We start from the raw sequence: 13,466 nt of genomic DNA, 5'->3' as shown, positions 1-13,466 counted from the left end.
GCATAGTCTTTATAATTCACGTACTGATGGAATTCCAATGAGTCTTTATTTTACTTGTTTATTAATTGATTTATTTTTGCTTCTCTTATGGAGCAGAGATAATTCAAAATTTCTGATTAAAGAGGAATGAAAACACGTGTGTCCTTCAACTCCAAATTCAGATATATCGACGACGTTTTATCCATTACCAATAGCCATGTTCATCCGGGTGTCTACTTGATATACCTCAGTGAACTTGACATAAAAGACAACAAAGAGTGTGGCACATTCGCTTCCTATTCGGATGTCTTACTTACTATTGCCCATTTAGGTTAACACACTACTAAATTGTATGTCAAACGATATAACTCCAATTTGTCCATCCTCAACACTAATAATTTTTGAAGTTTTATTATTCTTTCGATTGCTTCTGATGTTTATGTTTCCCAGCTTATGTGATACACAGAAAATGATCCAAGCACGAATAAATTTAAGGCACAGACTACTCACAAGCACGTTAACGTTAATGTTAACGGAATTTTAACATCCTCATTTGATGTGTACATTCCGTACATTTCATGGTATTCATAACATCAGCAAATACAACCTATTATCGTGTTTTGACTAACAACATTTAGGTCTTTGTTTTTAGAGTGCGGGAAACTAATTTTTATAACATAATCACCATCAGAAAATATGTATAACCATCAAGATTGCATCAGGATCTGCATAAGCAAAAAATGATATAACTGGTATTGTAAGCATACTCGTATATCTATTCAAAGCAGCATTGACCTACTGGTATTAGAATATCTATATGCATGTGGTAATTTTTTTATTAAAAGAAATAAAGAAAAAGAACACATTCAAGGAAAAAGCTAGACAGAGAGAATCGTTACAAATGCTTTTGACTGTTAAAACACAGTTATAAGACAAAACAATGAATAATTTGTTATGTTTATTTAATTTCAAAAAGTCATTTAGGTTTGCTTTCAGAAGTTAAGTTTAAAATAATTGAAATTAGACATTCAATTGATCTTTGAAAAAGACATTTTCATTTCCACTTTACCGATTTTCAATGCTCTTGTGAAAAATAATGTAGGCATTTTTCATAATTTAGATGTGCTCAATTTCTATAATTAGTAACTTTGCTTGCTAAGAAAATTTTACTTCGACTTTAAGTTTATATGATTTCAGTATTTCAGATTTCAAATAATAATAAAACAAAATTTCTGTTCCTTTATTGTGATTATATCTTAGAGTAAATAAAACTAGCTTCCAATCACACTGGGTATCCTGTGTTGTTTCCTCCTTTATAACCGTTTCAATAATTTATCTTTTTTTTTTTTACTGTTGTTTGATATTGTTGTTTACAGATGTAGTTGTTAATCGTTAAAATAGTCATTGAAACCCCATGGGCCATCGTTGTTGAAACCCCAGGGACCATCGTTGTTGAAACCCCATGGGCCATTGTTGTTGAAACCCCAGGGGCCATCGTTGTTAAAGGGACCGTCATTGTTGTTGAAGTGAAAAAATGGGAAACTGGACCTACTCGGGTAATGAAAGGATGGTGACGCAAAGAAATCTACAGAGTAAAAATTATATATATGATGTTCAATAATTTATGTATTCACGAAACTCTATGTAGTCAAGTAAAAATACATGTCGGAAATAACTCTAAATCATTATGTTAAGTTTTTTTTTTTATATTTTAATCTATTTTCTATCTATAGACTTACATGGTTCAGTGTTTATAATTATGCATATTTTTTCATAAAATGAAATCATGAGAAAATATTTGATTTTTTAAATAGCATGAATATACTTATTAATTTTCTTTTAAAAGTATATGTAACAAAAATAAGAGATAAACATTTTTTTCTCAAATTTCGTCAAGTGGCAGGTTACCCATTAAAATTATTTATATAAATTGTCAGAAATTTATCCATAAATTGAATTTTAAAGTAAATCTGATATCTATTGGATAAATACACTCAAGGAAATAGCATTTCATACTTACAGCGAGACAGGACAACGGTGAAGCACAGAGCAAGGATCAACAACAGACGCAGCATAATGAGAACTTCTCGATGAGACTTCCCACAGCAGCTGGTGTGATAGAATGTAAGTAACGCCCTGCTCCAATATGCCTAGTATTTATAGACAAAATTTCCTAATTATGCATTTTGCATTTCCTCTAATTTGTCGCAATGGCCATTTTTAATCATTAATTATTGATGAAGCAACTCTTTTTCTATGGTTTAAAATTCAAATAATTAATACGTGACCTGTTTATTTGATTTCATGCTAATCATTAAATGCGAGTTTAAAAGAAACAAGAGGCCCAGGGGCCACAACGCTCACCTGAGCACATCGGCTAGGAAAAAGCACATATCAGTTCAGAACTGAAAGTTTACTAGGGTTTGGAGGGGTTTAATTTTAACCCCCAGGGGATCATGATTTGAAGGAACTAGAATCTACACTACCTGAGGATGATTCCATATAAATATTACTAATCATGGCTTTGAAGTACTTGAAAAGAAGATTTTAAAAGGTTTCCCTATATATTCCAATGTAAAACTTTGATTGGTCATTTTGGCCCCACCCTAGCCCCGGGGGTCATGATTTGAATAAACTTGAATCTACACTACCTGATGATGATTCCACATGAGTTTCATCTTTCCTGGCCCAGTGGTTCTTGAGAAGAAGATTTTTTAAAGATTTTCTCTATATACTCCTATGTAAAACTTTGATCGACCATTTTGGCCCCATCCTACCCCCGGGGGTCATGATTTGAACAAATTTGAATCTACACTACCTGAGGATGATTCCACATGAGTTTCATCTTTCCTGGCCCAGTGGTTCTTAAGAAGAAGATTTTTTTTAAATGCCATTAATTTTTCTAATTCATAATTATCTCCCCTTGGAAAAGGGCATGGCCCTTCATTTGAACAAACTTGAATCCCCTTTACCCAAGGATACTTTGTAGCAAGTTTGGTTGAAATTGGCCCAGTGGTTCTTGAGAGGAAGATGAAAATGAGAAAAGTTTACACGACATTGACGACGACAACGACGACGACGACAGACAACGGACAAATTTTGATCATAAAAGCTCACTTGAGCCTTTGGCTCAGGTGAGCTAAAAATCTTTAAAAAGCAGCTGAGATGATATACTGCGACTGACACAATGTTTTCTGTCAGGGAAGTTGCAGAATAATTTAGTAGGCATAATGAAGAAAATTCGTAAGAATGCTTTATAAAGTTCATGTTTAAACCATATAAGGTTTATCTCACAAAGATAATCAAGGATATTCAGTGTTGTCATTGTTTGTTTCTAAATATTACTCTTCTTTGTCACACATTTGTTTCAACAATAAATCAAATACGAGTAAATGTTTTGACAGTTTTGGAATGCGCTATTTTTTTTTTTTAGAACACAGTATTCATTACATTTCTTAATTCTTGTTTTACTCCACCCTTTTACTCAGTTCTGAGTACATTTTTCAAAGAATTTAATATGAAAATCAGAACAAACATTTTCATTTTTGTAACGTCTTCTTTACACTGTATCATAATATGAAAAGTTAATTGACGTATTTATTAATGTTACGCAAACACGTGTTTGTGTTTGTTTATTCTTGTCATCTATTGGCTGTTAGAATGGTCATCTAGTCAGGTGACATAAATATTCATAGCACGGGCTATTAGTGACCGTGAAAGAAATTCTGTATAGGGAAAGCCATTCGAAGGCTCTATTTCGTGCAGTCAACACGTTTTCGTCATTCATCATATTCTGTCATGGGCGATTCTGGAGACGAAATTTTGCTAGAGACTTATGATAATAAGAAAGTTACAAAGGAAACTACTGGTAGTAATCCTCCGTTGGATATTTCGGACGTGGTGAAGCTTGTTACAGGAGTTTTGCAGTCACAATTTCAAAACCTTTCAGGTCAGCTTAAAGCAGAACAGTCGGAGTCTATTGCTAAGAAACTTAAAGAAAACTCTACTCTTAAGATTAAATCTGAAGGGAATCGCGCTTAGTACAATTTTAATGCTGAAATTCTTGAGGGTCTAGAAAAACTAGAGATAAGAGCTTTCGAAAATAAAGACAGTGAATCAGTGTCAATAATAGGCGAACTGCGGAAAAACTGAAAACGCGCCAGAAATACATTCGTATTGCCGAATCATCTCCTGCAGGGTGGAAGACAGTAAACGAGTATCAGTCCAGAGAAATTGCCGACAACTCTGACGATGAGAAGAAAATTAGAAGCGCTGAAAACCGAGCCCTTAGGCAGCAAAGGCAAGCCCAGAACAAGCGTTTCCACCCGTGTGGCTCCTACAGAGCTTCTACAGCGACAGCAGCGGTAGGCTCGGCAGCCCAGCTTACTTCTGGTTCCTCCTCTACTGCTACATCTCAGCCATATACATAGCAGCAGCCCTTTCGTGGAAAACTCACAAGGCGTCAACCACAGCCCAGCGACATTTGCTTCAATTGTTTTTCCACTGGACACTGGAAAACCAACTGCCCCAAAAACAAGTCACAAAGTCAATGATAAGTATACAGGTTATACAAGCTATTCCACTCTTGCTGGCCAGGTGAAATGCCTTCAGAAAAATAATTCAAAACAAATGTCATTGATAAAGTACAATTTGAAAAGAAATGTTAGTAAATGGAGAGAAATTGGCACAAATCCTTTTATTTTGAAAGTTATTGAATCTGGATATGAAATTCCTTTCGTTTCAAATCCTCCTTCTACGTGTTTTCAAAATAACAAGTCTGCTATTTACAATTTTGAATTTGTTACTTCATAGATTTCAGATTTGATGGAAAACAAACATATTTTAGAAGTTCCTTTTCAGCCATTTGTGTGTAGTCCACTGAGTGTCGCCGAAAACAAAAACAAAAAGAGATTGATCCTTGATCTCAGTAGGCTAAATAAATATGTCAAGTATGATAAAATAAAATTTGAAGACTGGAAGACGGCATTAGATTATTTTGAAAAGGGTTTTTACTGTATTAAATTCGATCTGAAATCAGGATATCATCACATAGATATAGCTGAGAATTATCAGACTTATTTAGGATTCCAGTGGGAAAACAAGTATTACTCTTTACGGTTCTCCCTTTTGGTCTATCGTCAGCTCCATTCATTTTTACTAAATGCTTAAGACCCATCGTGAAATACTTGAGAAAAAATGGCATTATGATTGTATTATATTTAGATGATGGTTTGGCGTTCGCTTCTACTGAGGACCAATGTCTTTTAGATTCTCAATTTATCAGAAAACGTTGTCAGAAGTTGGTCTGGTGGTTAATGTTGAGAAATCACATTTTATACCAACACAAGTCATTGAATGGTTATGTTTAACATGGAATTCAAATCTATTTTCTATTTCAGTTCTGGACAGACGAATCGATGATGCTATCTATTGTCTACAGAAAACTATCACTCATTTTCCCGATATAACAGCGAGGGAACTTGCAAGAGTAGTGGGGAAGATCATTTCTATGACTCCAGTAATGGGTAACATTTGCAATATTATGACAAGGTTTTCTTCTATGGAAATTGCTTTGAAAGAATCTTGGGATTCTAAGCTATTTTTCAAGCATAAAGATCAAGTGTTTGAAGAACTAAAATTTTGGGTAAAATGTATGCGTTGTGACTGTACAAGATTTTTACATTCTGTTAAAAGAAAAAACGTAACCATTTATTCAGATACAAATAATTCAGCATCAAGTGCATATACAGTTGAAGATAATTCTAAGGTGTTCCATTTGATGTGGAAAGAACATGAGAAAAGTATGAGTTCTACATGGAGAGAGTTGAATATGAGAGTAAAGTGGTTTACAGATAATCAAAGTTGTGCGAAAATAGTACACTCTGGTAGCATGAAGCATCACTTACAAATTTTAGCAGATAATATTTTCAAAATGTGTGCCAAAAATAAAATTTCCCTTGATGTTCAATGGGTTCCGAGATCAGAAAATGAAAAGGCAGATTTTTTCAGTAAAATTATTGATCACGATGATTGGGAAGTTACTAATGAATTTTTTGAATTTATTAGTTCTATGTTTGGTCCTTTCTCTGTAGATAGATTCGCAAACTTTAACAATCTAAACTTGTTAGATACAACTCAAAATTTTGGAATCCTGAATCAGAGGCTGTAGATTGTTTTACACAGAATTGGGTGGACGAAAACAACTGGCTAGTTCCTCCCATTCATTTCATAGTTTCTACTATAAAACATTTATTAGATTGCAAAGCATATGGTATTTTGATTGTACCTAACTGGCCCTCAGCTGTTTTATTGCCAATGTTATTCGATTTAGAACTATCTTATAAGGCGTATGTTAAAGATGTGTTATTGTTTAAAGATACAAGTGAGATAATCAGTCAAGGTCAGAACAAGAACTGTCTATTTGGTTCTATATATTTTGGCTCTGGAATACTTGTGGTATGTTTAGACGCTACAAATTTGTAGTTGATGATGGTGTATTGCAGATGGTTTAGGCCCTGGTACACTTTAAACAAAGATTTTTGCCGAGCTGGGCAAATGTATAGATGATGTATTGCAGATGACAAGTGGTCCTGGTACATCAGAGAGGGTGTATTGCAGATGATGAAGGTCCTGATACACCATATAATATGTTAAAGTTAGAAGATGCTAATTCTTTGCTTTAATAAACACATTTTTCAGATATATTTAAAATGGGCAGATGGACGGGAATTAATTGTGGATTACAGGATCATCGTCTAGCGGAACTTGCTTCTGAACTACCCAGATATTGTGTAACATTTAAGGCCGAAAATACAGCAAAACAGTACAGGTATGCTTTTAATACCTTTTGTAAGTGGTGTAGCAGCTTTAACCCTGGGATTCAATCACTTCCTGCTTTGGAAAACTACGTTGCACTATAAATTATCCATTTAGCAAAACAATGTAAATCGTCTGGCACAGTACATTCAGCTATACATGTCATTAGTTGGGCACATAGCCTAGCAGGTTATATAGATCCTTGTGACTCAGCTTTGGTAAAAACTGTTAAGGAAGGGGCAGTTAGAGAGACATCAAAACCAGTGATTAAAAAAGATCCTATAACGCCTGAACATTTGAAAACTCTGGTTTCTACATTTGGAGAGGATGGAAAGAACTATATGCGGTATTAACCAACATTTGCCCCCCTAAATCAAACTTTGATGGAGTAATATTTAATTAAGTCCTTAAACAGGGGAGTATATGCTGACTTCAAAGCATAGAATAATTTCATAAGTAATGACGTCATTTGTACGTAATGACGTCACAAATATGACGCAAATTTCAGTTTTTTATGAATTTTGCAGAAAAATGTACATATTTCGTCGATATTTTAAATAAAAGTCACCGAGCGCATGTGTGTTCAGGATTAATATTTTGATATAATGTGTAGAATGATAATATCAATGAAATATGTCAATATTGTTCCTGAACACACATGCGCTCTATAAATTCTAAAGCTTAAATTGTTGAAATTTTGTCCATTTTGTCCTCTTTCTGAAAAAGGATATAAAATCGGACAAGTTTGTGACGTCATAAAAACAGAAATTGTGAATACACTGCTCTAGAACTATAATATTTTCTGTTAACTTATATTTCTCGTACAATTTATTGAATTCAGCACATTTCAGGAAGTTTTCAAAATTTGACTTTTGTGGGGGCAAACATATGCAATATACCGCATATAGTTCTTTATATAATTTAAGAACATTGTGTATGTGCTTATTAAGTTTTGCAGGATTTTTGAGATTTTCAGAAATAGTCAACATTCGTTATTCAGATATCTGTATACAGACTAATTGTGTAGAAATTAACATTGTTAAAAGTAAAACAGATGTGTATAAAACTGGTCATAAAGTTTGTATTGCTAGAACATTTTGTGATACCTGTCCTGTAAATATGTTGGAAAAGTTCTTAAAATTGTCAAACGGTGACATGCATTCTCCTCTGTTCTTGTTTAGATCTCCGTCATTTTGTAAAAAATCACAAACTTATAAACTGAGATCGGATAATCGTCCAATTTCTTATACAAGAGCAAGAGAAATCATATTGGATTCACTTGAAAAGATTGGTTTAGACAAGTGTAAATTTGGTGTCCATAGTCTGAGATCAGGTGGCGCTACCTCCTCAGCCGCCGCAGGTGTTAGCGACAGACTGTTTAAAAAGCATGGGCGGTGGAGGTCGGACAATTCTAAAGATGGTTATGTTAAAGAAAACCAAATAGAAAAACTTTCAGTTACTACAAATTTGGGCATTTAGGATATTCGTTTCAGTTCTAATCTTCTTTATCTTCGAAATAATTAAACTGCACTTTCAGAGCGCTTCATATCCTATTTCACGAGTTTGTGTTTATTTCATAAATGTTTCATGTTCGTTTAAGTGAAACGAATATTTATTAATGTAACGCAAACACGTGTTTGTGTTTGTTTATTCTTGTCATCTATTGGCTGTTAGAATGGTCACCTAGTCAGGTGACATAAATATTCATAGCACGGGCTATTAGTGACCGTGAAAGAAATTCTGTATAGGGAAAGCCATTCGAAGGCTCTATTTCATGCAGTTTTATAAGTCCCACCCACCCGCCCATTGCTTAGTTTTGAATATTATATTAGATTTGTACTTTGTCGAAAATATTTATTTTCTATTTTGTAGAATTCGGACATTGATGAGGACAATAAAAAAAGAGATGTAATATGTATTGTGTGTAATAATTAAACTGCACTTTCAGAGCGCTTCATATCCTATTTCACGAGTTTGTGTTTATTTCATAAGTGTTTTATGTTCGTTTGAGTGAAACGAATAAGAACATAAAAGACCATTTCTCTTTATGTCCCCGTAATCGAAGATTCGAGGTTATATAGTTTTATCGTGTCCGTCTGTATGTCAGTCTGTCTATCTGGCGGTCTGTTTGTCCGGAAAAAAATTGCCCATAACTTTTCATATTTTGGAGCTATGACTTTCATATTTAATATGTGTATTCCTTGTGACAAGCCCTTACTTTGGGTTCCACCAAATTTGACCTTTTCACCTTTACCTTGGAGTTTGTCCCATTCTACACAAAAAAGCTAAATTTTTCTTTGGTCATAACTTTTAAACGGTAGATACTAGTACTCTCATACTTCACATATGTAATTTTTTTTTTTTTGGCATGACCTTTCATTGGATACTTAAAACTTTGACCTTTTGACCTTGACCTTGGACATTTCCGTACTTATGAAAAAAAAAACTTTAACCTTGGCCATAACTTTTGAGCGGTAAGGACTAGGGTTTTTCATACTTCACATATGCAATCCTTGTTACATTAAACCATCAACTTTGACCCTTTGGAGACTCGCCACGTGACACTGAGCCGATAGGACGTGTGTTGTCGAAGCTCCGTGTGTTTTGGCTTATTTTTGGAAGTTTAGGTGTTTTTGTAGTGAATTTGTATTCCTACAATATTCCTGTGATTTCTATGCTTGTGTATATATTGTGTATATATGTTTTTCTTTTCGATATTTGTGAATTTGAAGGATTTATTCAACTTATTATCGATTTACTAACAGCGTGACAGTTTTCCTTATAAGGCGTGCTAAACTTTTGTATGCTGATTATCATTTTTACTCATCGATTGGATGTTTGATTTCAACAGAATCAATAATACTTTGCATATGAAACACAGAACACAGCAATACCACTGACAATACTGACCAATCGCGTTGAATAAACAACAATTACATGTGAACGGACAAAGCAAGTTTTACTTCCTATAACATGTATAATGATGATATTGATAGAGCTACGTACATAGTACAGCAGAAGCAGAGTAGCCCTACTAATTCCATTCTTTAAATTTTCTTATACGTATTCAAAAACCCACCCGGTCAAATCACAACAAATATGATAGAATACATGCTTTTCTGAAGACAGAAAACGAAACGGGCTTTGACTGACCACGTGTTGCTGGTGACTATAAATGCAGTACTGGTAAACAGCCCTTCATTGTGATTGGCCAGTATTATCAGGGGATTGTTGTATTCCGAGTTTCATATGCAAATTAGTATTGATTTCATTTATCCAATCGATGAGTAAAATGATAATCAGCACACTAAATTTTAGCACGCCCCATCAAGCAAACTGTCACGCTGTTTGTAAAATGATAATATCTAACTATTTTTTCGGATCTTTAACTTGTGAGAACACCGTGAGTAGTGATCAGTGATTACCGTGTCCACATGTTGCCTATCCTGAACTGTCACTCGTGTTTGTGTGCAACGGTTCACTAGCTTAGCAGTCTAGCCTGAGTGTTTGACCGTTATCTACTCAACTGTAAAATCATGGAGTTATTCAAACCTATATATTTCAAGGACAACGAAGTTCAAGTGTATGCAACAAATGTTAACCGTATTTCTGTAATGGATATATCACCCATTCTCAATATAAGGGCTCAAATAATGTCGCCTCGTTTTCATTTAGAAGAAATACCACTGATGTAATTTTTAAATTAACATTATAAATAGTCACATAACAGTGAATAAGAATTCATATAATTATCGATCTGAAAGGGTAGTTAAGGAGTTCCAAATTCAAATATAGTAGCCTATTTGAAATGTACGTTACTGTCGCCGAGGCAAATATTATGCTGAATCCCCTCTGTGTAATATATAATTTTGATTCTCAAGTAAAAATTTTCTGATAAGTTAAACCTTGTATCATATATATTTCTTTTCATAACAATAAATACATTTTCTTTGTGATAATAAATAATTTTTATTGTGCAATGTCCCTGTCGCTTAATTCTATTTCAACCACATTACAAGCAAACACAAAGATTATACACCTGATAGTTTTGTTCTCCTTTATTTATTGATGGGCTAAATTTGAAATTTCAAAGGATTAATTACTCCTACTTAGATAATGTAACATGAAATTAACCAATTTGAGCAACTTTTATAAATATGTTTACGGAATGAAAGACATTTTCAATCGTAGAGATAAGAAAAAAATGTACGTTACCTATATTCTTCCATTAGGAATATATATTAAGTAGAAAATATGAGACGACTCTGAATAAGCAACCCCTTGTATCCTGTAAACTGGCAAATACGTTTTTCTTAACACAATTAAAAATTATTTTTTACATGAAAAGTGATCATTTGAAATGTACGTGACTGAAATGTACGTTACCATGAAATTCGAATTAAATGAATCTCGCACGAATTTTCATGTATTCTCATACTTTCACACACTCGAATGTGTACACAAAGGAAAGTTTCAAAGGTTGGAGGTCGGCTAAATCCCAAAATTAATGAAAAGAAACGTTTCTGCTGAGGAAAAAAAATATTTTAAGGTCAATTATATGTAATATAATTTTAATACCTGGTATATATTTCTGAATACGAAACCTGTATGATGCATTTCTTATTATATGCAAGTTCAAACAGTATCAATATATTGCGTGTCTAACGTTCGCTTGTGGAAGAGAATTGATTTTTATATTTGAAATGTACGTTACGTGTGGTAACGTACATTTTACGTATTTCTAACTGACATTTTTTTTTATTTAGTCAATGAATGGCGTTTACACGAGCGAAACAAAATTATCGTTTCAATCCATTTGACAACTGACCACATAAATCCATCTAAATGCACCCCCGAATCCTCGTAAATGTGGTAGACTGTTACCACATGCTAGAAAATTTATTTCTAAGTGTCTTAAATTCATCTTCAGCAACCTTTTTGCAGTTTGTTTACTTTTAATATGCGACTTTTCGTCAATATTAATTTAATTGTTGTTGATATAAGGTATGCATAGGCTCATAATTGTTAAAAAAAAAAAAAACAAAACGAAACAAAAAAAAAAGAAAAGAAACAAAACAAATAAACCCAGAACAAAAGACGGTCACGTACAATGAAGCGCATTGAAGTGGTAAAATTTTCCATTTGGACGAAACGTTCTGAGTCATGTTTTGAACGTCAATTATAACATAACGACACGCCCATTTCTTTAGAAACGAGAAAGGAATATCCGCTGTAATGTTTTAGGACACTACACTTCCCGCGACAAGCAACATTAGTTACACTGAAATTAAGAGTTTTAAATAAGAAAGAGCTATGTATAGAGTTCCCGCTTATGTAAAACACGCATTGCAACGAATTTGTCCATAATTATGATTTTATCATGTTTATTGGAGTTAGCATAGCACATGTATCAGTCGAACACGTGCTTACTCGGTGTTTATGTAAACCGTCAATTTCATTGGATGTTATATTTATGAAATACCTGTTCTACAGGTATTCGATTGAATCATTTGACCGAGTTTTCCTTTCTAAAGAAATGGGCGTGTCTAAAGATAGCTCAAAACGTTCCATCCAAACAGAAAATTTTACCACTTCAATGCGCTTCCTTGTACATTTCAAATACTGAAAGGCACACAATACTCAGTTTTGTTTGAATCATTGCATTTTGGGTTATATTTTTCCAGATCTGTTGAAAAGTACGTATGTTTGTGATTTGACAAACGATGTTGCAACATACTAAATGAAATTGTTAACAAGACTGTTGATGGATATATTCGGAATAGATTTATGTTAAGTTTCAATGGCCAAACACACGCATTTGTTAGATCATAGCAAAATACGTCTGACTCTTATTTTCTTTTGTCTGTACCCTTGCACACAGGTAGAAGTAACTAGGCTACGACCGGTGTCAATTTCAGCGAAACAGCACAAAAGAATGGTAATGAACTAAGGTTAAGGGGACTCCCCAATAATATGTGAAATGAACGTTACCGAAGTGACGTGACATTCATGTAGTTGATGACAAATAACCACGTTTGTTACATTATGATTTCTTATATTACTGCGTTAAAATGCTTCATTGAAATGATTTTTATGTCAATAATTGCTTTTTTTCAATATTTTCTTATTACTTATTTACATATTATTACAAGCTTGAAATGTACGTTACCTACTCATATTCTGAGGCAATCGTGTCTTTATAGTGGTGATTGTGACATATAACACAATGTGATTACATAGAGAATCTTTTTTGGAATAAACTGAAACAAAACGATGAATTTTTAGATGAATTTTAAGCTTTTTATTAAACAGAAATATATCTTGAAATGTACGTTACATTTACGTAGTTTTCGAAATCGGCATGGATATATGTTAATAAAGACAGTAACTACAAAATAGAATTTTACTACATGTACATGTTAAGTTCCAGTATCTATAGAAAATGACAAGATTCCAAACTGATCGCTCTAAATAAAACAGAGAGAGGAATTTAAAGCATATATTTAAAAAAAAATTTTATACATCTGGATCAAAAAGTAACCTTTGTTTTTTGAAAGGAAAAATCAAACGCACGTTCGTATGCCGAGAAAATATGTTGCTGACAGAGTTGGTAGGATGTGCTGGTGTTAAGATGAGATATTCCAATTATGATTTTAATGACTACATTTATT

The 13,466-nt window shown here is 33.5% G+C and overlaps 1 pseudogene; it reads left to right on the top strand.

Moving 5' to 3' along the window:
• Positions 1-4,230: 4,230 nt before the first annotated feature.
• On the top strand, positions 4,231-7,148 carry LOC134276603 (uncharacterized; annotated as a pseudogene).
• The last annotated feature ends 6,318 nt before the right edge of the window (positions 7,149-13,466 follow it).

Source organism: Saccostrea cucullata, unplaced genomic scaffold, assembly GCF_032062105.1.
Source record: "Saccostrea cucullata isolate Sc308-1 unplaced genomic scaffold, CSIRO_AGI_Scuc_v1 ctg6932, whole genome shotgun sequence".
Lineage (NCBI taxonomy): Eukaryota > Metazoa > Mollusca > Bivalvia > Ostreida > Ostreidae > Saccostrea > Saccostrea cuccullata.
The sequence above is the reverse complement of the archived record's forward strand: the minus strand, read 5'-3'. Positions and strand labels throughout refer to the sequence as shown.